We start from the raw sequence: 27,466 nt of genomic DNA, 5'->3' as shown, positions 1-27,466 counted from the left end.
CCAGGACCATTTGTTAAATATCCTTTACTTTACTATTTTGCTTTGTATCACATGTAAAATTTTATATATCATCTATCGTGTGTATACTTATCAGGTGTAAAATTACATCTTATAATTAACATCATCATTGAAGCCAGCTTTTTAAAAAAAAAGAACAATACAGCCCAATGATAGTAACATACTATACTTAAACTATTATAATTGCCTATTTTTACGTTTGTAGTGTATTTTACAAAATATATATTTTCATATGCTAGTACAAGTATATAAATAACTTGTTAAAACTATATACACAATGGAAGTACTTGCACATTTTTGTTTTTACTAATAGAAATATACTATCCCATAAGATCGGAGATCACTGGTCTAGATTATGTGACTTCAGAAAGGTCTATATACCAGGTCGCATTTCAGGCATGGAGCAGAAACAGAGCAACTCAAGTCCACATCCAGAGATCATATGAATTATAGTCTCAGGAAAGGAAAACAGACACAAGGAATCATACGAAAAAATCATGGGAAAAATCATGTAATCAGAGATGGGGGATATATAAAAGGTGACTATGTCAAGGGTAGTATGAAGCCATCTCCCAGAGTGATGCTGTGGGACTCTTAAATTTGCTCCTACTTAAAATAAAAATCATTTCTAGAGACCAGGGAGGAGTAGAGCAGCAGGTGAGGTTGAAGCGACAATGCTGGGGAGGAGAGCAAGTTACAGAAACTATAGTACAGGACACCTGTCCAGCAAGTCTTCATTTTTCAAGTGAGTGTCAAGGTAATTCGTGATCAATAAGACCCAAGGCTTATGGCTACATTACATTTCTATTAAAAAAAAATTTCACCGATAAAAAACTGTACAGAAAGTTTTATCAATGTAAAAAGCCATTGTATTCAATCTAGTCGAACTATTTCAACCCCACCTTTCCTAGAATGCTCATTGTTGAAACTCTGGGAAATCAAGGGTGCCCTTAAACTTGAGTGAATATTGGCAGGGCCTTTTATTTCCTTGTTTTAACCAGTGAACATAGGATTCTTCTGCATTAAATGTTTATGGTGCCCATAAACATTGAACATACTAGCACATTACATGAAAATCCGCACTTTACTCTGTTTTCGCAAAAATCATGCTCAACATTTGTCCTGTTTTTAAGAAGATACCTGTCCCGAAGATTATATACTCTAGTGTGTTTATTTACTTGCTGTTTAAGGGATTTTGTATTTCTTTTCTTTATTTTTACCTTGTATCAGTAAAGGGTAGACTTTGAGTTGTACTAATATAATATATTCCAGGATAAATAAAGTATAAATTCATCTTTAAAATACTGAATCACATTTCCTACTTAGAGTTTAACTCTAAAATATGTGATCTTTATTTAAGATTGATTGTTAATTGGAAGTAAATTAAAACTTCAGCCTGTATTCTAAAGTCTTCTAATTTATCTTTTAAGGTAGCCAGTGACCCAAACTAGAGTCACTACAGTATACGTGTATAATATATATACATATGTACAATAGGTCATGAGAATAGCTCTTTGAGAGAACTCTGTGAGAAAGTACAAAACTCATAATTTTTACATGTTAAAAACAGCTTTTGCTTTGTATAATCTTAAAAAGAAGAATTAATAATCTTAATTAAAATAATGGAAAAACAAACAGTTATTTCTTCTAGATTTTAGCTACATAAATATTTTGCTATACAAAGTTAAGATATTTATACCTTCATTTCTTTTTTGTTAAAACAATTTATTGAATAAGTGCTATGTGCTTATATACTAGGACCCTCAAAATATATGTAAATAATAAGAATAAACTAATATAACATGTTTTCTGTATAAAATTGAGAGATGATTTTCTCATCTATATTATGTATCCGAGTGACATATTTAACTTATCACAATGTTGTGCTTTAAAGGGGTTGTTTACTGTGTGCCTTTTAATTTAAGAGCATTCACTAATTTAACAAACATTGCATGACACATGTCATTAATTAGTTCAGTTAGCATGACTATGGGATCGTCCTATAAATTAACTACTTTTACAGTCACTAATTAACTAACTTAGTTTTATGGCAGAGGCATTTATTTCATTAGACCTTGATTTCTGTTATGATCAAATGAGGTCAAGTATATGAAATTATTTAACAAGCCATTTTAATGGTGCATGAGTGTAAATATATGTGGATGTAGGTAGTTTTAAAGACAGTGTGTAACACAAGTATTATGGCTTGTAACTAAAATATTTTTTTACAAAACCTAATTGGATTCTCAGTCCATTATATATGCATATGCATATATGCACACACATACACACAGGTATGCTGTGATAGAGTATTTACCTATCTATTTGAGTGATATAAATAAATTTTAGGATCTTGACAAAGAAATAAAATAGTCTCACTTTATCTGGGTAAAGATCAGCATCAGGAACTATAAAAATGACTGTGATTTCAGATTGTTGACTAATTTGATTGCGTGTTTACTTTTTATTAGTATATTGACATGCATATAGATTTGGCCTTCTTTTCAAGGTGGAACAATCATGTAGAATACTTCCATAAATGGTTACTCTTCTCTCAAAAAGGGCATCCGTATAAAAATTATAGAACAATTAGTCATCATGGTTGAAAATATCACATGAGGTTAATACAATCCTCATCTGGTAATATGTGTTTATATCAAATTTATTAACATCAGAGTTGGTTTTGACTGATCTGTGACATTGACCTCTATTATTTAATAAGAAATGAAAGGTCTAATAGATAATTGTCTTTCTTTTTGGATATGTGTTTTTAATGAGTACAAAATTAACATCTTTCTGTGTTTTTTTTTAATGATAAGACATATATATATTTACACTGTGTGTTCGCCTCCCATAGTTAGATTTCTTTCTGTCACCACATATTTAACTCCCTTTACCCTGTCTACCTCCCCCTCCACCCTACCACCTACCTTCTGGAAAGCACTAGTCTATAGTCCATGTCCATGAGTCTCTGTTTGTTTGTCCTGCTCATGTGTTGCTTTTAGGTTTATATCCCACATATAAGTGATACCATGTGATTTTCAACTTTTTTTTGTCTGGCTTATTTCGCTTAACATGATTATCTTCGGGTGTGTTTTTTGTTTTTAAATAATATCTGTAAGGTCAAGCTCATTTTTATTTAATAACCTAACCACACACAGAGTCTACAGTGAAGCAAAATAGAGTTTGAAACATGTTTATTGCCACCGGCTTTAAAGAAACTTCTGAGAGATCTCTCTCAATATTTAAAAAGAAAAAAAATTGTGTACTTTTCTGAATAGATGTCATGGTGTTGTTCAAACAAAGCTGACTCTATAGAAGGGAAATGGATTGTTTTGTCTCTGACAGTAAGCATTGACACCTGAACAGAGCTCACTAGGGACAATAAAGGATTTTCAAAGATATAGTTGATATTTAAGCAGATATGTTATTCTTCCAGCCTTAACAATATCTAAAATATATATGTATATATGTCTTATGACAAACACACAGACACACACACACTTGTTTACATTCCTTTATTTTTCGAAATGCTATTGAGAGACTTGAAATCATCTTGATGATGTGGCATGTGGGGAAAGGGATCTAGTTGCCTTGTATTCAGTATTCACAGTGTGCCTGGCTTTGGGCTCTGGACTTTACTCTCATTTTCTCACCCAACCTCCCAGAACCCTGTGTGGCATAAGACTGTCTCTGTTTACAGACAATAAAAACCAAAATACAGAGAGGCTAAGAAATCTTCCCAAAGGCACAAAGCTATTGGCAAAGCCAGGATTTGAGGCCACATCTCAAGGTTCCAATATATACATACATATGCAAACTCAATTGAAAATAAAGTTTTAATGAGGCTAGATTTAACAACTACATGATAAGTAGAAGTTTTGGTTTGTAAAGGATGTTCGAAAGCTCAGAGGGTTTATTGCCAATTTTATTTTTCTGTTAAAGAAATGTTTTCTCTTATTGCTGGCATGTACAGTTATAAAAATAAATTAGAGGTAAACAGATAACAGTTTCCTGGCAGCCTCCATGTCTGTGAGCCTGACACAGATCCCAGAAGGGAAAATATGCTGCAAGGAGGCTTATGTGATATTGCTTATTTAGAGATCCTTTAACCACTTATTTACAATATCTAGTTACAGCCAAGTTTTTTATTTTTTTTCTTTTTGGGCAAAAGCACATACTCACTTGCCCGTTATTTTGGCACAAGCCAACATTGCCTGCCATTTCCAATATATCCTTCTGTGACCAAGCTCATAATGTGGTATTTGAGTTTGTAGCTCCCCTGACAACATAATTGTTGCCAAATTCACCGTTGGCGGCAACGTTGGTGAGGCCTGCTTCAGAGGCCTCTCTGTTAGTGAGGAATATAATGCAGACATACTTCACTTTACATCACAAATGTATTTACAGAAGTAGCTCCTCATTGAATAAATTTGTAATAAGACATGTTTTCGTAAGTATAAAAGAAACATGTTTATTGTGGAAAAATTGAGAACTATAGAAAATACATGTTATAAAATATAAATAATCCACAATTATAGCATCTAAGGATAGCCGTATTAAAACGTTTGTTTATTTCTTGCATAATTTTTTAAAGCATACGCACGCACACAAACCTATTCAAACACACACATATAACATATGCATATATAAACAGAGAGTGAACAAAATTGAGTCACAGAGATTGAACATTTGAAACATGTTTATTGCCATAAATATCCAATGGTTGTGTGCCAGGTTACTGTCGACACTGTATATATCATTTTTTAAATTCTGCATTTCTCCACACTTTTAATAAGCAATTTCCCGTATCATTTAGTATCTAGTAAAACCTGATATTCTGATGATGGCATTTTATGTATAACAAAATGATTTATTTAGCCATTCTTTCAGTTGTTGGGCCTTTAAGTTTTCTCCCTTTTTTGCTATTCTAAATAATAGTTCATTGAACATCTTTATAATAAAAATCTTAATCTGTATTTGTGATTAATTACTTAGACAAAATTCTTTGAAATGTTCTTACTGGTCAATGAGTTTAAATATTTATAAACTTCTTAGTACATATTATATTGCCAGATATTTATTAAAACATTTTAACCCTACTTAAAGAAAATATTTTGAAGAAATATTATAATGAACCTCTTTTATAGTGAATGTTTATAGTTGGTATTTAATAACATTGGAATTTTTATAACACTTCATGCAGTCAGACACTCTTGTTTTACAGATGGGAAATTAAGGCATAAAGTCCATGTAAAAGACAGAGTAGCTCAAAAATCTATATTCCAAACCTGGCCAAAAGCAGTTATATTTATATTATTAATTCAGTAGAGAAATGGTTTGGATACTCTGTTGAAATGACTTTAATTGTTGAGACAGTTTTTGATGGGGAAATATTTCAGTGTTTCTTTTAAGTGTGGTGATATATTTTGACTCTTGCAAGTCAGGTTTCTACAGTAAAAACAAGAATCATTTTATTCAAATAGGTTCATTTAGCAATCGCATGCTATGAGATTTATGCCACACGGAGAGTGGTTCTCAAACTATGGTGTACATGAGAAATGTTGAGTGTGTTTTTTTAATGCAAATTCCTGGGCTTCACCCTCAAGACTGATTCAGTAGCTCTGGATTAGACCTAGAACTATTTATTTTAACAAGCACCCCAGTTAATTCTGAGGTAGATGGGATAAGGCCACATTGTGAGAAGTATTGGTACAATGATGAAGAATGACCTTGGTGCTTTGACACTCGCTCTACATCTGTCTGTAATTTATTTAACTTCGCTCTGCTTCAGATTTCTTAACTATAAAGAGGGGAGGAAATGCTAGTTTTTGTTATGAAGATTCAACAAACCCTCAAAAGGATTTAATACAATTTTTAGCACACAGTAGGTATTCAATAAATGCTAACTCTTATTATCATAGTTGTCATTGGCATCAGATCTATGTCATTATTCCTGCATTGGCAATTTTAAATGATTGGCATTATTGGTTGATTATTGTTTACGATTTGTCTCGTAGTCCCCTCTGACATGGCTAAATTCTACTTAGATATTTTCCTCTTATTTTTCTTTTGTCCCACCCATACACACCACTGGAGTTGAAATTAAGTTAAGATCAAAAGTAACAGGAGCTAACCAGAGAGATTGGTCAGATCAGTTGAAAAAGCGTCAGTGAATCTTGTTGAAAATAAAATAATGATTCTGCTGCTCATCTGCTCAGAGACTCCATTAAGGATGTATGGATGCTCCAGGCCACTGCAGAGCTATAATCTGCTTCTTGTATCAGCCATAGCATGTGTTTGCACACTTAACTCCCCTTCACCTTGTTTAGCAATAAAACCTATGTTAAACAGAGAGATTTCTTTGCGGATATCAAAGTCTATATATATCAAAATCATTTAATAAATAGTTAAGTTTCTATACATGGCGTCAGAACTGTGTTAGATACTGGGGAAAACAGAAAAGAATATATTAAAGTAATTTAACTCAATCTTTTTTTGTAACAATCTTTCTGAACAAAACAATGATATAGAAACTGCAGACATTGTTCAATTTGTGACTACTTCCTACTAATGATTAATATATCTGAAATTGCTGGTTGCTAAATATTCTAGTCATTTCAAAATGTACTAATTTGGCTAAAGAATCTCCTTAGACTAAAATAGGCTACCTTAAAGCACAAGTCAAATGTCTTAAGAGAAAATATCATTATACCAGCAAAATCTCTGTATAATCCCAAAAGAAAAGCCCTCTCAAAGGCCTACTTATTTCAAGTTAATTTTACTTAAGCTATATAACTTAGACGTTCCCCTGAATGTCAGTGGAATTTCTCCCAGAGCTGTAACTTTGTCAGGCCAAGTTACCTACCCTTCCTCCTGAACCAAGAAAAGAAACAGGATTTATTGAGAGGTTTTTGTATGTCAGTCTTTAAACTGGGCACTTATATATTCTCTCATTAAAACTTTATAACAGCATAACAGCCCTTTCTTATACCCAGGACTTTGTAAAGAATATGCCAGGAACAGAACAAGAGCCTTATAAGGTTCAGGCAGCCATGAAGCTGTTTTGCTCAATGCAGAAAGCAGCCATTGCTGCCAAGTTCCTGTGGCTGGTACAGGCTGGTGCTCCTTAGGAAGAATAGGAGACATAGTTAGACCCATTGTCGTCGGGCTTGCTCAGGGTCAGGCAGGGTAGCAGACCTAGATGTTTAATGCTCTTTTATTGATAGTTACTTTAATAGGATCTTGTCGCTTTTGTGGTAAGAAGATTATCCTTAATTGGTTTGAACTTTGTTCCTATTTCATAGCAGACATTCTTAACCTGGAGTCCACAAATAGGCTTTAAAGATCTGTAACCTCCTTAAAATAATAATAAAAATTTATAAAGTACTTAGTGTCTCACAATGTCCTAAGCACTTTATATGCTTATAATGTCCCTATCAGATAGGTACTGTTTTTATTTCTATTTTGAAGATGAGGAAAATGAAATATAAAGAGGTTAAATAACTTGCAGAAGATCTGTAACTATACAGCAGCATAGTAAGTGTTTTAATCTAGGCTGCCTGACTCTAAAAAATCATTAGTCTTAGCCACTAGGCCACATTGACTGAACTCTCTAGAATTATATCCAAAAATGTGTGTGTGTGTGTGTGTGTGTGTGTGTGTGTGTGTGTGTGTTTATAATTATTTTTTCTGAAGGCTTAAATTTCTGAAGATCTTCCAGATTATTTAATTCTTAAAGGAATCATTGATCTTCAAAATTTGAAACCCTCTGCTACAGGTAGGCTATATAGATGGACTCTATTGGAATGAACTGAGCGGGAAAAAAATCCACTTCATACCTTTAGGGAGTCTATTCTTGTGTTTTCAGTTGAACCAGTTGGTTATTCACCAGGAAGATCTCCAGGTCTTCTGCTGACAGCCCAGTGCCATTTGACCACGTCTCTTTTTAGGGCACAACACCAGGTTCATATTCACTTTCAAAATAAATCTACCCCCCCAAAATTGAAAACATTTATTTGCAAAAATATGTTTATTTCTAAGTTCATTGCAGTATTATTGACGATGGGCAAGACATAGAAACAACCAAAGTGTGCTTCAATAGATGATTGGACAAAGAAGATGTGGTACGTATATACAATGGAATATTACTCAGCCATAAGAAGTGATGAAATACTGCCATTTGTGACAATATGGATGAATCTTGAGAATATTATGCTAAGAAAAATGTCAGATAAAAAAAAAACATGATTCCTCTCACATGTGGGATATAAAACTGAAAGCAACAAATGAACAAGACAAACAAACAACAAAAGACACAGACAACAGTATGGTGGTTACTAGAGGGTGATAGAGGGTGATAGAAAAGGGTAAAGGGGGTCAGATACATGGTGACTAAAGGAGATTTGATTTCGGGTGGTGAACACACAATGCAATATACAGATGATGTATTATAGAATTTTACACTTGAAACCTATATAATTTTATTAACCAGTGTCACCTCAGTAAATTTAATAAAATTTAAAAAATCCAAAACCAAAACAATAATACCACGAAAATAAAATAAATAAAATAAAACATTCTACTCATCAAATATTCAGAGAACTAGGAAAGCTGCAGGAAAATAAGAAGTAGGTGAGCTCAGGGGCAAAAAAGTCATAAATTTGAAACATTCCATTTAGCTTTATCATACCTTGCTAAAACTGGTATGTTACCCTAGGCACGGATTGGAGTATGCTATTTAATAATAAATTAGTTTATAGTAGAGAAATTTCTTTTCTGGGGGGAAGCCAGGACTAAAGTCATATCCACTCTTGCTCTAACAAAGGCACAGCCACATAAAAGAAAAGTCTAGAGTCAAAGTAACAACAATTTTATTCTGAAAGAAACTGCGAATATACTAACACCTTCATCAAAAATCTAGTTTGACTGTCTGAACTGAAGAGTTTGCGTGTTAACCATTAGTTATAGTAACTGGAAGAGTTGCAAATGATAATTTCATTAATGTTTCTACTGGTCTCAAGATGCATGCAGTGAGCCAAATTAAGGCCACCTTATTAAAATAGCAAATAAACATATAAGAAATTTCAGTGTATTTAAAGGGAAATAATAAAAAGGAAATTAGCATTTACTGAAAGTATACCACTTTAAAAATACTGTCTTAGGTGCTTTAACATTCATTAACCCATTTTGGTTTTCTAAATGAGAATGCTTTATAATTCCTTTCAACAAGTGTGAAATCTCAGGCTCAGAAAGCCTAAGTAGTTTTGCTTAAGGTCACAGAGTTAGCAAGGGACAGGGCCTGTTCAAATCCAATTTGATTCCAAAACCCGTATAGTTTCTGCTGTGATTCAATACTTTGAAGAACTAAATAGCATTTGGAGACCTACTCTTGATAAACTATATAAGTATTTTAATAAGGGACCACTAGATCCTACAGAAGCAATGAAGTGTCATGGATAAAAATACAAACTTCAGGCAAGATACTTATCTGAGTACCTTTCTTTATCCAATGTAGTAATAAAAATAAAATGAGACAATGGATATGAAATATTGAGAATAGTATATTCTCTATTGCTGTTATCTATTGTTATTATTGTGTTACCCTTGGAAAAGGCCCATAGGACAGGGGAAGTAGGGTCCCCATGTACAGGGTATCACTTACTTGAGACCCGTGGAGGAAGTCCTGCCTTTGGGTGCTGCTAGAATATCAGCTCTAATTCTGTTGAGGTATACAGTGGTGGAGAACAGCATTGAGGAGAGCTTGATATATATATAGTCAGGTCTCCAGTGAGGAGACATTTCAGCAAAGTAATCAGTGTTACCAAAGCTATGAAAGATGTTCAAGATCATACATTCTCTCAGGGATATCAGCCAAAGTTTGAAGCATTCAGTAAAAATAATAAGTATTTCAACACACAGCAGTTATAGCACTGACATGTTGACTCCATATGGAAGTTTTAAAGGCTGAGCTTCAAAAATAATTTGCCAAATACTTTACCAAACAGTATTCCAGCAAGGAGATGGGGAAAATCCTTCTTTTGTGATTCCTCTCCCATGTATGCCATGTTTAAGCAATATCTATTTTGATAACAGGAATATTTGGCCTTTCAGAAGGAATTTAATCTCTACTATTCCAAAGATAACTTTTCTGAGGTAATCTTAACATCAATGGAAGCCACGAAACATTACCTCTGTGTAATAAATAGCTCAAGCTTCTAGTTATTCCCAAAGATGTTGATCTCAATTACTTACTACCTTATAATCAAAAATACCTTTGTTTTTATCTCATATTATATGCAACACTAAAGAATGAGAGATATTATTACATTTTGCTTGATATATTTTGGCATTCCAGGTAGCATATATACGTTTTGTTTTTATCATTTTTAACTATTTTGAAATGTATGTGAGATTTCTCAGATGAAACAGCCTTTAATGTAATATTCAATAGGGATAACTCATTCAGAGGAAAGTTTCTAAATACCTTATTCATTTCTTCAACAATGCATTATTTTGGGGGTACTGCAAATGGCTTCAGAAACATTGCTCTCCTAATCAACTGCCACTCACCAGCTATTTGAGCTTGGGAGACTACATACCATTGACTTTAATCATTATAATAAAAATAACATTTACATGTGCTTTGCCATTTACTAAGTGCTTTTGCATCCATTTTATTTACTCTTTATAACATTTCTGTGAAATACATATTATTATCACCCTCTTTTATAGAGAATGAACCTGCAACTCAGAGAAATTTAATGACTTGGTGGTAAGTGATAGAGCTGAGATTTGAACCTAGATTTTCTCCATTCAAATCTCATGCTTTTCCTACACTGCTTATAAGGCATTAGCAGATGCAGATGGCAGGTGCTCAATAAAGGCATGCTAAATGATTAAGTGAATGACTGGTGAGAAGATGCATCATGGTGTTGTAAGAATATAATGGTCTTTGGTGACAGAAATGCCCATATTTACATCTTTAATCTGCCACCCGCTAATTGGACAATGTTGGACAACTTGTTTAGACTGAGCTTCTGTTTCTTCATCTATTGCATAAAGAACTAGTACTGCCCTCATAAAGATGTGTGTGTGTTTGTGTGTGAACTCAATAGTATCAAATTTATTATGTACTTTCTCCAATGTATGCACAGAGCAAGTAAGTACTCATTATATTCTGGCTTCTTTAGTGAGAGGCAATCATTCTATTATTAATTGCATCTCAGTTCTGTGCATATACCTACCTATGAAGGGTAGCTTCATTCCTAAGAATTTTACCTTCTCTCATTTTCAGGGAAAAATATTAAGAACTACCATATTGTTGTAATTAAGAACACACAGTCCAGGCTATCTGGGTTCAAAATCTTAGTCTCACCTTTATTAGCCATTTGAACTTGGCTAAATTATACAATCTTTCTATGCCTCAGTTTCCTCTTTCATGTAATGAGGAAAACAGTATTTAGAATAGCACCTGACATATAATCAGCGCTGTGTAGGTACTGGCAATTTATTGTATTATGGAGTCACTTAACTAATAAGTGGTGTGCTGAGCACAAATATTTGCCCTTCTTACTTTTCAACAAAATATATTAATAACTCTTGTATAATAGGAACCAAAAGTAACACTGCAAACTTGTCATTTCCATTTGGATTAATATATAATAGTAAATTAGATAAGCATTTGGACAATAGGTGAGAACTCACATACCTACCTACAGAAAAAAATATATAGGAGTGTGCATTTTGTTTTTAAACACAAAGAAATATCAATTTCCATGTATCCATGAATGAAATAGAAAAAGAAATCATTTGACTTCTGTTGAGCATCTCAGGTTGCGACCTTTGATGCTTTCAAATGAAATGACAAAATCTACCTTTTTTATTCCCTAGCCCCACCACCAAACAGAAAGAACTGAAAGGGAAAAAAAAAAAAAGGTTGCCATTGCTGGGGTGTGGCAGTTGATAAGGGGAGCAATGTTTCTAAAGCCATTTGCAGTACCTCGAAATAATGCCTTGTTGAGGACATGAATAAGATATTTAGAAATGCAGGAGGTAGACTTGAAATCATATTAGACATTGGTCAGTACACCTAAACCTTTGAAGAATAAGAAAGATTTCAAGAGCAGAAACAGGTGAGGCTTGAATGAAACTTCATCTGTAAAATGTACTCTGAATAGTGAGAACAGCAAAGGTATCTTTGAAGGGGCCGGAGATGAGATTTGGAGGCAGTTGGGGCCAGATTTTAAATGCCATGACATAGAACTTCAACCTACTTTTATAAACAAGAAAGTAACACAAATCACATTTTCCCACAGCTACAGGCTGTCTTCTTTCCAGTTCTTCACCCGCCTCCTTGCTTTTGTTGTGCTCTTCCCTTCTTTTGCTTCTTCTTTCCATTCAACTACACACAAAATCCTGACAGCAGCGTAGAGGATGGTGTGGCACAGCAGGACATATGGGCAGGGACACGATCTAGGAGGTGGTATATAATTCCAACGAGAACAGCTTTGGCTCTTGAATGCCCTGCCTTTTGAGCGAGTATGGGATACAGGAATATGAGCTGAGTTTGGTGCTGTGCAGTTGGAATCAGGAATGTTAAACCTGGAAGGAGCCTTAGAGATTGGCAAATAATGTTTCCAACCTGAAAACACATGGAGTCGCCTGAAGAGCTTTATAAAAATACAGATTCCCGGGTCCCACCCAGGATCTACTGACTCAAGGATCCAAAAGGAGACCTAAGAATCTGTAATTTTAAAAGGCTTTTCAAAGTGGCATGCAGACCAGTAATTGAGAATGACTGGTAAGAGGTTTGCCAAAGTCACAAGTAGTTATTAGCAGAGTTGAATGCAAACTTAGGGCTCCCAATTCCCAACTCAGTACTGCAGCTCAGGGTAGATTCTTATCTTTCAGTTACAAAGAAATATTTTTCTTTTTTCTCAAATACACCTTAGAGTATGAAATAGGAACCCCTTTATCTTGAAGCGATGGCCTGTAATGTACTTAAATAACTTTAACCATGAGGTTGTTTGCTATATCTCTCCCCAAGTATCGTTAAACATCTACCAAACACCGAAGGCATTGCAATGTCCTTAGGATGGTTAAAAAGTTACCGAAGTGGAAAACCCTTACTATAATCCCTTTCAAGTTTGTGTTATATTATTATTTAGAGACAAGTAAACACATCTAATTCATTTTAGCAGAATGTCCTGTTCTAAACACAGGTTTTGAATATTGTGTTCAAGGCAGCTAGATAATATCTCTAACTGAGTTCTAATAGGGGATATTAAAATTAAAAATGTGTCTTTGTTTCAAGCTTTATGAAATTAAAACTAATCCAGTTATTCAATTCTCCAGTTAAATCTTTAGTTCAAAGATGAGGGAATTTTGGGTTGAGTCATAATCTGGCCTCTTACATTATTGAGACTCTAGGCAAACCATTGCCCTCTTTCCTGGGCCTCAGTTTCCTCCCTGGCAAATGAGGATAAGAATCCACCCCACCACCACAGCCTATTTGCCTAGGGTCACTGTGTGAATGCCATGGAACAATGGCTATGAAAGGGCTTTAGAAACGACGTAGGACTATATAAGAGGCACAGGAAGGAACAGCTTTGGGAGGAATTTTTTGTTGTTGTTTCCTGAGAACAGGTCATCATAGTCCAACTTATCATTAGAGGCCCAGATGGTGCTCATGGACATGGTCAATGCCTAAAGAACCCATGTCTCCCTGGTGGCCTGAATGGCCAAGAACATTAGTGGGATTAGTGGCAAACATGGTTTTCAAACTCATAATTACATTACTGTTTTAATGAATAGCTGTGTACAAAGAAGCCAAAAGCAGAATAAGCATAGTTGTGGTTTGGATTTTTTGTTTTCCTCTTGTCAGATTTAACTTCTGGTTCTAAATTTTACAGCAAAAGAGAAGGGTAAAAAGTCATGTTTTAAGATTGCTTTAAAGTTCTAAAGATAGGGAAAAGGCAAAATAAATGCTTATAAAAACTCTGATTTTGGATTTCATGAAGTATAGCCATCTCTAGGCCTTTTCAAAATTTGATCAAAATTAAATTTTAAAGGTTAACAAAGTTTATAGTCATGTCAAGGTTTTTTTCTTCCAACCTAAGTTTAAAAATCGGCATCTATTATTTTTTAGACTCTTGTAGTAGTTTAATGTATGAAAAAGAAGAGTTTATTTTTAATTTGTATTTTCTATAAAAGCAATTATGTTTCAAATTAAATTATCTACCAGTGGTACACATTTTATATAGGCAGTTTAAGATCCTATTTACATATTTACATCATGGTGATACAATGTAGTACTAAATAGTTTAGAGGCCAAAAATCCAAATAATTATGGTTCCTATTAGGAAATACTATATCTGAGGATTCTGGCATGACCATCTATAGCCATTTAGAGAAGTTTTTGCTAGATTGAAAGACTGTCCCACTACAGATGGCCTTGTTTACACTGTACTTAGAGCTCTGTGTACCATTTGGACTCCTCATTAAAAAAGCATAAGTCATTTTTTAAAAGGAGTATAAATGGGAAATAATCCAAAAAGTGGGAGCCAAGATTATACAGAATAAATTCTATAAAAAAAGAAAAAAAAAAAGACAAAATACACATGTTGAGATGGCACAAATGGATGATTATATCCAAATATTTGAGATATATCATTGCATAAAAATGAAAGGAATTTTAATGGCTAAAGTTTGAAAACACAGTTAATGTCAAGCAAAGGAGGTCAGCAGTGACATTGCTTTGCAACTCGAGGTGACTGGAAAAGAGGTCAAATGTGTTTAGAAAACTGTCGTACATTTTTCTTAGCTATGGATTTGGCTAGTCAATAGGATTTATAAACAGTCTCACTATGAACTTAGTTGTCCTGAGGGGGAAAGAAAAGTCCTATTTTAATTTAAAAGCAGAAACTCAAGGCAATCACTACAGTCCTGAGTCTTCTCAGTGAGCTCCATTCCATCTCAGTGGGGTCTGGCAACAGCAGGTGATTGATGGATATATTTGCTGAATGGATAGACTCAATTCTGTGACCTACTGCATCACCTTCAGGATGTATCGATCATTTGAGTTTGATCGCTAAGGTGACAACAAAAAGATTCTCATACCAGAAATTCACTGGAACTCAGTGAAGGGAAGCAGAAAGTGGACACCACTCCATTATTTCAGAAGCCATATAGCCAAAGATAATGCCCAGGTAATTTCCTTTTTCTTCCTCTAGAGAAACATCTGGGTCTAGAAGTTCATTTGAATTCAGTCTATGAGTTCAGAACAGGAAGGGCCTTCAGCATCTGATTCAATCTATAGCATTCGCAATCTGAAGAACCAGCTCAGCTCTGATTCCACTACAAATAAGCTAGAAAAGAGTGAAGAATGGTTCTCTTCTAAATTTGGGTAAGCCATGAGCTATTTCTAGATTTTTCCATAGACTCTGGCCACATTCAGATGTGCACATTCAGAAGGTCAGTGTGGTCTGGAATCTCTTTCTAAATAAGGCAAGCCTGGTTTGATCTGGTACTTCTGAGACCTCATTGACTCAAGCGGAGCATGGATCCAAATCCTGAGGTGACTCCTAGTCCTGTATCTCTTCTGTGATCCAGGGACAAATTCATGCATTAGCTTCATGCTTCAGCTGATTCTCTCCAGCTTTTCTGATTGTCATCAAGGCAGAGCAGAACTAGACTGGCTTTCGTTTTTTACATAACAATCACAACTATGCGTGATGATTATAAACGTATTTCCTAACATGTTTTAAGCACTTGGATGATAAGAAATGTTTTAATGAAAATATGTGTAACCATGGAAGATAGTAGGGGGTGGCTTAGTGAAAGCTAAATCAGCTGTGAAAATGGTAGAAGTAAAGAGATAATGGGTTTGTTTCACTTGGCCTGTGTGGGGCACTTTTTTTTTTTAAGTCCAAAGATAGATTAAATGTGATATGTTTGACAATTTAATATACTATCAGTACTGCCAGTTTAGTTTGGTGTAATGTAGTGTATTAGATGTTATTATACTAACAAATAAATTTCTAAAACTAAAGGTCTTAAAAAAATAAGTTCATTGTTCAAGTAACTGTAAGGTAGATTTTAGGAGGACAAAGTAGCTTTTCTTCTTGCTCTCATGCAGAGACCCCGATCCTCCATCTTGTCTTTCTAGTATCCTTCTTGACTTCAGCACCTTTGATACCCAGCTAGCAAAGGAAGAAGGAGGACAGAGATGAGCATGTGGGAGGACTTATGAGCCATTCCTGAGAGTGGTGTGAAATATGTTTGCTCACATCCAGTTACGTAGCAAAATCTAAATGCAAGGGGAGCATAGAAAAGAAAACTCCTTATATGCCCAGAAACAAGCAGAAAATCTCATTCAGCAGACAGCAAACAGAATTTGCCACATTTATGGCCTCGATTATGGAATTCTATGATTTTCCAAGATCATTTTGTCTTTAGTCAGGATTATATAGAAACTCATTTCCAGGAAACATGAAAAATATCTTTAGTCTTCAAAATCACTGTTGAAGTGGATCCAACAACCTCTTCGACAGCCCATTCCAATGTCTTAAAACCTCAGAAAGATGATTTGTTTTGTAAGCATGTATAATTCACTCACTATAAGAAATCACAAGGGCAAGCTAATCTCAATGTGCCAATAACACAATGAGACGCGTGCTTGTTCGTGTGTTTACATCTTTATTTTTATTCTCCATGATATATATTTAAAGAATTGCAGAAGAAAATGATAATTTATGACAGTCGCAGGATAATAGTCTTACCATTGTTTTGCCCTGGTAGGACTGAAGAAATGGAATCTAATTCAGGCCACATAGCTCTATGAAGTCCTTCTCTGTTCCCTTCTATCCTCATTAAAGTGGAAAAACCCATCTGCTTGGATCATGTAGGTTGGAAACTGAGTAATATCATTTTTTCAAAACAGATTTAATAGTAGGAGTGCTGACCTGTTTGAGGGAGAGTTCAGACCCAGAGAAAAATGTGGTATATGAGTTTTCATATCCATTAGTGTAAAAGAATCAAATTTAAGTTATTTTTTTAAAGGCAATTATAGTAGAGCTACTACAGTTTTTATTTTTTGTTAAAATCTTGCCTAGAATAATCTACTTAATATATATTTTAAATGGTAAGTATTTTTACAAAGGATTCACAATTTAATAATGTTATTCATTTAATTAAGCCATTTGAAAATGAATTCTTAATAAGTCTAAATACATAAATAGGCAGGGATGAAACTGAGAACCACATTTTTAAAACCTATCCCTCAAAAAGAAAATTATAATCTCTGTGGATACATGTATGGTTTAAAGCACATCTCTCTTCAGACCTTCAAGGTGATTTTAATATCCTGCCTAGTGGAATCATTGCCCACTCCCCCAGGACAAGTTGATAATCACTGATCTGGAAGAATAAATATGTCTAAATGGGAAAAACGTCTTAAAAATATAAGTAAGCTTTGGAAATTAGGGCTTTTGAAAAATAAAGAGGAAAAGAATGAAGAAAGATTAACCTCTGAAATAATTTACCTTTTAAGGAAAATATGGTACTACATTTCCATTTCAGCCATTACATTGTTTTTCCTGTCCTTTCCTGTTCTGTCATTGTCTCAAATGACAGATCTACTTTGAAACTAATGAAGATCAAGCTCAGGTCCCCTCAGTGGCTTAGGCCCTTTCCAAGTGCTGGAAGGGAGGGATACTAGCAGCTGCATACAGTTACAGGTTTTGTAAAATTCACAAAAGTAAGATATTTTTTGCATTATTTTTCTTAAAGCAGACTCTCAAAATTGCATAACTTTCATGTGCCACAAACCTGGATCTTACCACTGATTGGTGGTCAGACAGGAGTGTATTCAAAATAACTCCCACTCAAATGCCTTTTAATGCATGCCTTCGAAGTGCCTTTCCAGATTTCTTCAAATCAACTAATCAACCTCATTAGTTGATAGGATTCTTTAAAAAAGTAATTCCTAGCCAAAATAAAAAAATAATAACATTTATTTGAGGTAGAGCCACACAGGAGCCAACATAGTAAATAATAATCAGGATAAATAAGTAGTGCTGCATCTAAAGACACTAATGCATTCATAATACAAATATTTATTGAGCAACTACTGTGCCAGACACTATTCTATGTGCTAGAGATATGTCAATGAACAAAGTAGATAAAAATCTCTGCTCTTGTACAGCTTATATTCTAATGAGAAGAGTAAGATAAATAATAATGAAGTTTGGCAGAGGCTGATGAATGCTGGGGAGAAAAATAAAATGGAAAGGAGGCTGTAGAAGGCTAGGCAATTAGAATGGGAATTTTTTATGGCAACTTTTGTTCAGCTTTATTGAGATATAATTGACATAAAACATTGTATAAGTTTGAGGCATACAGTGAGGCATACATTTATAAATTGCAAAATTATTACCATAATAAGGTTAGTTAACACATCCACCACTTCACATATTGACAACTCTTTATTTGTTGTAAGAATTTTTTAGATTTATTCTTTTAGCTCCTTTAAAATATACAATACAGTATTATTATCTATAGTCACCATGCTGTACATTAATTACATCTCTGAACTTTTTCATCTTATAACTGGAAATTTGTACCCTTTAACCACCTTCATCCATTTCCCCTGTGTCCCACTCCACCCCCTGGCAACTACCAATTTGTTCTTTGTATCTATGAGTTTGTTTTTTTTTCAGATTCCACATATCAGCAAGATCATACAGTATTCATCTGTCTCTTTCTGACTTATGTCACAACATAATGCCCTTGATTTTTATCCATGTTATCTCAAATGCCATTTTTTTTCTTTTTTATAGCTGAATAATATTCCATTGTGTGTGTGTGTGTATATATGTGTATCCATTACCCATTCATCGGTCCATGGACACTTAGGTTGTTTCCATGTCTTGACTATTATAAATAATGCTGCAGTGAATATGGATGTGCAGATATCTCTTCAAGATAGCGATTTCATTTCTTTTAGATATAAACCCAGAACTGATATTGCTGGAGCATATATAGTAGCTCTATTTTTAATATCTTGAGGAACCTCCATACTGTTTTTCGTAGTGGCTGCACCAATTTACATCCCCATCATAGCGCACAATGGTTCCTCTCACTGGGAGGGTAGAATAGTCTAGGAGATTAGGGTGACTGTCTCGCCATGAAGATAACGAACTGATATCCAGCTAAAACATATTCCAGGCATAGGGAAGTGCCAAGTGCAATCCCCCTGCAGATGGAGCATACACATGTATTCAAAGGACAGCCAGGAAGCTAAGGCTGAGACAGAGTAAGCAAGACGGAGCAGGTACAGAAAAAGATTGAAGAGGCCTTGGGCTCACATCACTCCTGGAGGGCCTCAGCTGCTGTGAGGATATAGTATTGTCTGGGAGAGAGAAATCCACCCCCATTCATTACCCTTCTTCAATTCTTATGACTGGACTAATAATAAAATTGACATAAAGTCAGGTTCACAGGAGAAAAATCAATTAATATGTGCACATGCAAGATCATTAATGGTGCTCCAAGAAATGATGAACCAGCCATCTTTTTATACTTTCTAGACAAAGAAAAATTTAATTCGTGAAGAATTGAGAGGACAAAGACACTCAGGCTTGGGTGCTCATTAGTGAGGAATCTAAACGAAGTTAGAGTTTGGATTGTAAATTAGTAAGGGAGTAACACATTTTGTTTATATAAGCTTTTTTGGCCCTGGATTCCTTAACTTTAGCAATAAGGGTGTCTCTCTTAGTCCCCCTCAAGCAAAGAGGGTACTGTTCACAGGGGAAAATTATTTCCTGCATTCACGGAGACAAGGGAGGGTCAAGGTGCCCTTCTTGCACTGTCTGCTTGCGAGTAACTTTAATTCAAGGTAATGTATATGCCATTTTGAAATATTTTGGGGATGGCCTGCTCTGGGCCCCAACAGTATAAAATAGGAAGCCATTGGAGGATGGTGGGAAGGAACTCACGGGGATCTGATTTACGTTTAAGCAGGATCACTCTGCTATATTATTAATGAACGCACGAGTGGGGAGAAGTAAGGGCATAGCATTTAAAAATCAGTGTTCCATTGTGGCTTTATCAAAGTATTTTTAGTTGCTTCTGTATCACAGAAAAAATATACAGAAATACCCCCAGATGGGGGTATATTTAACAAAGGTGTTCCCCTTTTGAGTTTTAGCTTGATGAAACCATGTTTTGAGAAAAACTGCATTTTTGAAATTCAGCAGCTTAGAAGTGGTCTCAGAGAGCAGATGGTTGGTAGTAACCTGTTTCATGCAAAAAATAAAAATAAAACCAAGTAAATCTTTGGGGGCTGCATCTGACACTTGTGTCCAGTCCAGCTAGGAGACATGTGTTTATTCTCTTACCATTTATACCCTTACTTTGAGATCCACAAATGAAAACATGATGTAAGGAAAACGAATACATGCTTGTTTATTTTATTCTTAATCACAGTGAAGCCTGAATGAAATTTTCAGATAAATTAAGGGCTACCAGCAACTATGAAAATAGATGCTTTTTCCACTGTCAACATATATTCAGGTTAAATATGTATTTTTATGACTCAGACTGTTCATTATTTCTAGAGAATTGCTGTAAATATGGACCTCACTCTGCTGCTGCAGGCTTTGCCTCTAACTGCTAATACCACGGCCCACACTAGGACCCATTTAAGATTCCTTTTTAAGCAGAGTTTCAGTTAAGAGAAGTTTCTTTTAATCATTAATAAATCATAATCATATAATTATTTAATCGTAATCATTAAAAAGTAACTTATAAACCTCAAATAAAACAATTCTCGGTTTGGGCTTTTTAAATTTTAAATCTAATAAATATTTTTCAGAAAAATTGGCCTATTGCCACCTCATTTGGTAAAGATTTACTAAGAAAGTTCAGTGTGTCCCTTCTGGTTTCCATCCAGATATCAAACTCAAACTATCATTTTCATCTTAAATCTCTTCCTTGTCCAGTGCTACTTGGGAGTATCACTGACAAGTCAGAAAATGTGTTTCCAGAGATTACCTGATATTTTTACTCATAAATAAGCGTACACTTTTCACCTTTGTTTCAGGCTTTTGTTTATAAAAATCACCTGTGGAAATAAGGGTAAAATATTCTTGTTCTTAAATATTAGTCCTCTGTGCAAATATACATATTATGTAAGCTAACATGCATACTTCAAATAACTATAACTCACTAAAGTGTCTAAATATCATGTCCTCTCAGGGTATCCTACTTAAATTCGAGAGGCATTTTTTTTTTTTTAATTGTTGAGAAAGATCACCATTTGTGTACATCACTGTAAAATACTGTTTTCTGCAGTCTCATCTCTATAGATAATCTGAGCAAAGTAAATATTAAAATGGGGAATTTTGAAAAGTAGTGTTTTCTTTACTCCAGAGAAGCTATTTGACCAGCAGGGACATCTTGAATGGGAAGTATAGCTGGCATAAATTAGAAACAAGTTTTACATATTTGTGATATGGGTATCAATGCATAAACTCTTTATTATAAAGAGAAAAAATATTTTTAAGTAATTATCCAACTTCGGTTACATTCTCATTAAGCTCAAGGGTGAACCATTCCTCCCTCCTTGAGTGGCAAAGCACCAAAATGCATTCCATTATATAGCCAGCGGCATAAGTTACAATATCCATGGGACAGTAGAGCACAGGAAAATAAACAGCAATGTAATTGTGACTCGGGGTCCCCAAGGTACAGCCAGTGGCTGGAGACTGAGGTCTGAAGGACTGGTTCTGCTCATTGCATTCACTGGAGCCCCACCCCGTCGCTGAGACCTCTGTGTCTTCCACGGTTCCTGGCAGGAAATTGTTCTTCCTACTCAGTGAGGAATATCTAGAGAAAAATCAACAGTCTCCACCCTTTCCCCGATGTTATCTCACTGGAATTATGGAGTGGGGTGGAGACATAAACCAGCTAAAGTAGTAAGAACAATCTGGCTCCAGCATCTGTCACCTTATTGATTGCCAGAGCTGATGCAGGTAACTTGGCTGACCAGCCCTTGTTTCCCTTTCTCTCTCTTCTCTGCCTTTAGTTTCTTCCCAGAGACGTGAGCTCAGGAACAGAGAATGACCTGTATGGAAAGTTCCCCTCAAAGATAAAATGATGACTCTTGAAATAACAATAGCTGCTAAATATTGAGAATGTAGTAGCTGCTATGCATTGTGCTAAGTGCTTTCTAAACATGATCTCTTCTAATTCTTATGGTGGCCTTAGAGCTAGGTATCAGAAAGCGGAGGCTTAGAAAGGTAAAGTAAACTTGCCCCAGAGCATGCAATTAGAGAGTGGTAGAACCAAGATTTGCAATTTAACATACATTTTCTAACTTCATCCTAATAGCAACACTTTTGGTCTTTCCCCACCTTCCACTAGGGATTATATTAAAACCTAGTCCCAGAAATAGCCTTGGCATTCAGGATCTATAAGTTGATCAGAATGTTACTTTCAGAGAGTTAACATGTGAAGTTCCATCCAGGTGAGGAAGCTAAGACATGTTCTTATATATTGTTTAATGGTTAACAGGAGTCTCTGCATTAAAGACACACATAGGGGCCAGCCTCTTAGGCTCTAGAATCAGCTTGAGTTTAAAAGCCACTTAAGAACTTATGGCCTTGGACACATTACTTAACATAGAGCTGCTTCTCTGTTCTTTAGATTTCTCATTGGTTAAGTGGAAAAAATAGTGCCTGGATTATTGTGAGAATGCAATGTGATAACATTTATAATGCACAGAGCACAATGCCTAGCACATGGAAAGTACTCCAAAAGTTTTATCATTATCATCATTATGATGATTATTATCACCATCCTAATTATACTCAGACAATATTCTCCCACGCCCAATTCTTTAGTTACCAAGCTTTGGCTAATTTGGCTCTATCTAACTGACAATAAGTCAAAAGAGTATTCATTATATCAAAATATTGGCCAGAGAATGTGTTTGGGAAATTCACAACTGATCTCTTTTGTACCAGCATGTAAGGTTAGGATTACCCGATCATCTTCTTGTTTTATTAATAATGCCATGACATGGACTGTTTATAAAGTTATGCTTCAAAAATAAGTAGCTTATTTGAAGACACATGTTTTCAGCCTAAATTAACTGAGTGGAGATGTACTGCTTCGATTTGTCCCAGACAGAACTGAGTGGAGATGTACTGCTTCGATTTGTCCCAGACAGAACTATTCCCAAGGGGAGCCCTTTAATTCTAATATTAGAAGGAGTTGATGAATAAACCTTTTGGTGGGAGAGGGGACGGCACTTTGGTTTATTTATTTTTATATTTTGTTGATTCCTTTTTCATTTCAAAAACAATGTATTTATTTTAGCAAATTGAACAATTTGAAAGTATGCAACTGAAGAGTTAATAGTCTTCCCCATCTCACTCCCCTGAAAGATCAGTGTTAAAAGCTGTTGTGTGTCTTTCCACATATTTCTTTATAATAAGATTGTGCTAATACTCCTTACCAAACTTTCCATAAACACGCCTAGCCCTACCTATTAGGTCGAACCACATGAAATTGCCATTGTTATAGCTCCTCACCGTTTTTTAATATGAGCCCTTAAATTGAGTCAGACACCGAATGTTCTGTTTTATGCACATGCCTTACTTATTCCTTCTTGGGTTTGCTTTTGCTGCTGTACTTTCACCGCATACCCTCCATCCCCATTCTTTGTCTGTTCAGGCTGCCATAACAAATTACTACAAGGCTGGGTGGCTCTTGAACGGCAGAGATTTATTTCTCACAGTTCTGGAGGCAGGGGACAGTGTGCCAGCAGATTCAGTGTCTGATAAGGCCCACTTCTCACATGGTAGAAGAGGCAAGGAAGCTCTCTGGGACCTCTTCATAAGGGTGCTAATCTCATGCATGAGGGCTTCACTTTCCTGGCCTAATCACCTCCTAAAGTCCCCCACTCCACGTAAGATCACATCTACAATTACATTTAAACATATGAATTTTTAGAGACACAAACATTCAGTCTATAGCTCCCACCCCAACTCTACTCTGTCTAGACAATTTTTAACTGCCCTTCAAAGAAGAACATTCTTCAGCTTCTTAAACTCCCTTTACATTCATTGTCTAAATCACATTTTCTAATTTCCTCTGTAACACAATTTAGTAATTTATTATTTATGTTATTTAATACAGATATGTCATATGTTTTGTTCTTTTTCTCTATTGCTTCATGTTATGTTGCCTTACCTAGCTTTAAGTGCCTTATAGAGAAATGCTATGTTTAAATATCTGTATTTATTCAGGCGCTCATCTAAGGGCATAGGAGAAACTGTAAAAGTTTGTTTACTGAGTCTTTCATAATGCAGTCTCTTTTCCTATTAAGTAATTTACCAGTACTGGCATTTGCTAATGCTTACGCCTAGGGATTCTGTAACATTTGTATTATGTTTTCCTTGATAATGAATTTTTATTATAGGACAATTTAATTTAATGGAAATCAATCATGCAAATAACCTCAGATCCTGACCCCAAAAACTGTATTCTGAGAAAACTCATTACCAAAATTTGGATGGATTCTCCAGATCATTAATGATACTCATATTACATTACCCCAACATAGTAGGTATTTCATTAGTTATGTAAATTCGATTAAGGCTTTAAGAGGCTTTATTTAGTAAAATTCTTACAAAACATCAGTGGCCATTTTTAGGTCTTCATTCTCAATCTGTAAAAGCTAATACTAATATTTTTAGATGAATATATTTTTATCAATATTTGGTAATCACTTCCTATAAATCTGAGGTTTTATTTTTGTGGATAATATTTAAGAGGTTGTTTTCATGAATCTAAGAAATTATTTAGGCCTTCAAGTTTATTTACAATAGACTTTCCTTATTTATGAAAATGATCTCCATCTAGTGGACAACTTGTTATATTACAACCTACAGAGAAAAATGGAGCCCCTTGAATATGCCATATCAAAGCCCCTAGAATGTCCCACATCAAACACTTTATGACCTATTAATAAATTTGTTCTTAATAAGCAATATTATGGCAAAAATGTTAACTGTTTTAAGGTATTAGTGTTTGTTCTAAAACTTAAAGTGTAGAGTTTCTTTAAGATCTGCTTAATTTAATTAGAAAAACAATAATAAAAAACAAATTACTGTTATTTTTGGCTATATTCATATTTACTCAATTAAACTAAGGAAAACTAAAAATCACACTTCCACATCTCCTATATTTCTGTTTATAGGAGATATAAGTTTGCTTTTTATTTTTTAAAACAGTAACATTTGAATATTGATGGGAAATCAACTTTTTTTTAATGTGTTCACATTAAATCATCCTCATGCTGAAGAGCTTCCATAACTATCCTCTGAGAACAGAAATCTCTTATCCTCTCTCTATTCAGAGGTCTTGAATGTCTTTTCAGTTGTGTACTGAATGCTTTCAAAAACGCTCTTTAAATAAAGTATTACTCTTCTATAAAGACTTCTCAACTATCCCACCTTGGCGTAATCTTATCTCCTTCGTTTTTGTATCTCAGTGTGCTCCTATTAAGTGCTTAGTAAGTCCTTATTTAATTAAGCATATCTAAGAAGAGCTTGCCAGAAATCCCTAATATGTCTTTTTAATGATTAGAGATCCCTTTCTCCTTTTGGCCTTCCTCAAGATTGCCAAAAGTCCCACATACATGAAGTGCCTCTCTGAGTGAAACAAATATTCCCTGTTTGGGTGTCACAGTTACCAACATACATTTGTGGTTTACATAATTACGCATTAGAGCTGGAAGAATTTCAGGAACAGTAGATAATTAAATCCAGTTAGCTCAGTAACTTTGCTCAGGTCACTTTTCTAGGAGCTGGTATTCTTTTCTATAAAATGAGTCTGTTCAACTAGATAATCTCTTATTGTCTTTCACGGACCAAATAAATGCATTTATAAAGTGACACAGTTCTAAGAAAATTTTAAATTGGAAGACAAGTTTATGACTGGTCAAGCTATATTATATGTTTTTCCTTTTTTTTTTTAACTAGATGGATTGATTTGAAGTCAATGTTTTATTTAGTCATAGATTCTTAAGTGATTCATGAAATATCAAGACTCTAGCTTATTCTTCCACTTTGGCTTTCAATCTTTGTGTTATAACACTATTTATTAATAATTCCAGTGAAGAAAATAAAAATGTTTTGAAATTTACTGGTTAATAGTTTGGGTAAAGACTCTAATGGGTAAAATATTAATAAAAACTGAATTTGAATTAATTTATGTATTTGTTCAACAATTTTTAACCACATTCCTGAGTTGTCACCCTTCTCTCGTAAGAACACATGTGAGTTGACTTTATTTTAATGCTGGTTGATGTTTGATTAGAAAAGCTCTTTGTGGAAGGTTTATATAGATTATAAGGACTGTGATGTTAAAAACTGTACATGTGTGGTTCTTTATTCCCTCAACTCTAAAATCTGTATTGCTGAGCACAATGCCTTTCATTCATGCATGCATTCAGAAAACCACTAGTAAAGGTATCTGAAGCGCTAATGAGTCCCCATCCTCAGAGAGCTCACAGTCTAGGAATGGAGACTAAGTCGTAAGAAGTTTCAATTTACCGTAAATGCTACCAATATAGAGTGGGAAAGTGTCTTGGGAGCACAGAAAAAGGCATCTCATAAAGCTCTGGGGGATCAGGGCTGCCTTTCAAGTGAATGCTATGTCCTCAAGGATGAATAACAATTAGACAGGGAACAGTAGGATTGAGTAATTAGGAGAACAGAAGGTTAGATAGTGATAGATTGAGAGAAGGAAATGCTGGTTTAATATGAGTGGAGCATGAAGTGCCTGATGGAAGAGGGTTGCATATTGAGGCTGGGAAAATAGTCAATTATAATTGAGATGGATTATTAAGACTGTCAGAAATTTGGACTTTATGCTGAGGGCAATAGTGAGCTACTGAATGGTTTAAACTGACAAATGACATAGATTTATTTATTTATTAATTTTAGGAAAAATTACTCTTGGCACAAGGTGGAAAATGGATTTAAAAGACTAATTTTAAGGTTGTTGTAATAATGCAGGTACAGTTGATAGAATCCTAGTTAATATATTGGCAGTGGGGATGGAGGGAAGTGGATACAACAGACATTTGTGATTGGATAAGTGTAGGTGAGAGAAAAAGAAGCCCAGGTTTGGGGAAGCAATGATGTTAGGCATATAATGAGCATCTGTTGAATTGAATCCACATATTTAGTGAATTACTATGTATTTGTTCTTTTCCTAAAAGGAATTCTGTACTTAGGAAAACTGTTCTTTCCAGAATGGTTTCTATTTAACTAAAGTTGAGTTTAGAGAGACTTATGTCTTGTATCTGGTTGGTTATCAAAAGTACACCAGAGCTTCTGAAGACAAGAGTATGAAGTCAATGTGTTTTTGCTTT

At 34.8% G+C, this 27,466-nt stretch overlaps 1 protein-coding gene across 3 annotated transcripts in view; it reads left to right on the top strand.

Moving 5' to 3' along the window:
* PDE4D (phosphodiesterase 4D) overlaps positions 1 to 27,466 on the top strand; it is a 748,065-nt gene that overhangs the window by 525,753 nt on the left and 194,846 nt on the right. The gene's annotated exons all lie outside the window — the stretch shown is intronic.

Source organism: Pteropus alecto, unplaced genomic scaffold, assembly GCF_000325575.1.
Source record: "Pteropus alecto unplaced genomic scaffold, ASM32557v1 scaffold70, whole genome shotgun sequence".
Taxonomy (NCBI): Eukaryota; Metazoa; Chordata; class Mammalia; order Chiroptera; family Pteropodidae; genus Pteropus; species Pteropus alecto.
Note: the sequence above shows the minus strand (reverse complement) of the source record. Positions and strands in the feature narration are given on the sequence as shown.